Source organism: Nannospalax galili, unplaced genomic scaffold (assembly GCF_000622305.1).
Source record: "Nannospalax galili isolate Female #2095 unplaced genomic scaffold, S.galili_v1.0 scaffold734, whole genome shotgun sequence".
NCBI classification, from domain to species: domain Eukaryota; kingdom Metazoa; phylum Chordata; class Mammalia; order Rodentia; family Spalacidae; genus Nannospalax; species Nannospalax galili.
In genome coordinates, this window is record NW_008337073.1 from 4,950,612 (window position 1) to 4,952,389 (window position 1,778).

The following is a 1,778-nucleotide window of genomic DNA, read 5'->3' on the forward strand; positions in this document are numbered from 1 at the left end:
CCTTGATAAAGTATTGTCTCAAGAGAATAGGCCCATAGGAATTATAGAGTTTCTTTCAGAAAATGGTGATCTAAGAGAGTTTCTGCTAAAATGACAAAGGAAAAATACCAAGGAAGACAAGAAAGGATGCAAAACTTCTTAAATAACAGAAACATCAGAAAATTATACTTATGAAGAAGATGAAGCAGATGATGAAGATGAAAGAACAACAACAAAAAAAGGAAGCACTAGATAAAATATCTCTAGCAGAGGTTTGGAGAGATGGCTCAGCTACCAAGGTGCCTGCTGGCTGTGGCAGATAACCCCCAGCGCTGGGAGGGCAGACAGGCACATCCCTGGAGCTCATTCGTTAGCCAGTCTATCTGAATTGATGAATTCCAGGATCACTGAAAGACCCTGTCTCAAAAAATAAGATGGAGAAGCAAGGGAGGAAAACACCTAAAGTCAACCTCTGGTTTCCACATGAGTGCACACATTAGCAAGTACATATACCACACACACAAATATCTCCTGGTAGTAGGTACAAAAATGACATGGTTCACATCCACAGATCAAGACACAAAATAAAAATAAATCCAAGAAAGTGTCTTCAAAGCTGGCATATTGAGACACAGACACTGGCCAATAAATAAACTAGTAATACATTTCTCAATGGGAATGTGAAAATTTACTAATCGAAAAAAATGTGAAAAACTCTTGTCTATAACTAAGAGTTTAAGACTACCCACTAAAATTGGGTTAGCTGTGATGTTAAAACTGAACATGAGGTCCCATTTTTTAATTCTTGCCCTTGTTTCCTGAGCAATTGATGTCCGGTTTAGAAAATCCTTTCCTGCGCCTATATCTTGTAGGTTTTTCCCAATATTTTCTTCAAGTAGTTTCAGAGTTTCAGGCTTTACATTGAGGTCTTTGGTGCATTTGGAATTGACTTTTGTGCAGGGTGAAAGATAGGGGTTTACTTTCATTCTTCTACAAGTAGAGATCCAGTTTTGCAAGCACCATTTGCTGAACATGCTGTCTCTCCTCCAGTGAATGTTCTTGGCCCCTTTGTCAAATATCAGGTGGCTGAAGTTGCATTTACTCATATTTGGGTCTTCAATTTTGTTCCATTGATCTATGGGTCTATTTTTGTGCCAGTACCATGTTGTTTTTATGACTATAGCTCTGAATACAGCTGAATCCCCCCGGCATTGCTCTTCGTGCTCAGGGTTGCTTTGGCTATCCGGGGTCTCCTGTGCTTCCATATGAATCTTAGGATGTTTTTTTTTCCAATTCTGTGAAAAACATCAAATGGGTTTTGGTAGGATGGTCATTTCACAATATTAATTCTTCCAATCATGAGCATGGGAGGTTCTTCTATTTTCTGATGTCTTCCTCAATCTCTTTCTTTAAAACTTAAAAATTTTTATTATAGAGGTCTTTAATGTCTTTAGTCAAGTTTATTCCAAGATGTTTTATTTTGTTTTTTGCAGCTATTGTGAAGGGGAGTGTTGCCATGTGCTCTTTCTCTGATTGCTTGTTATTGGTATATAGAAAGGCTATAGGCTTTTGTAGGTTAATTTTGTAACCTGCCTCTTTACGGAATGTGTTAATAATTTCTAGGAGTTTTCGGGTAGAATTTTTGGCATCCCTTAGATATAATATCATATCATTTGCAATTGGGGATAATTTGATCTCTTCTTTTCCAATTATTAGTCCTTTAATTTCCTACACTTGTCTTATTGCTCTTGCAAGAGTTTCAAGCACTATTTTTAAGAGAAGTGGATATATGGACAGGC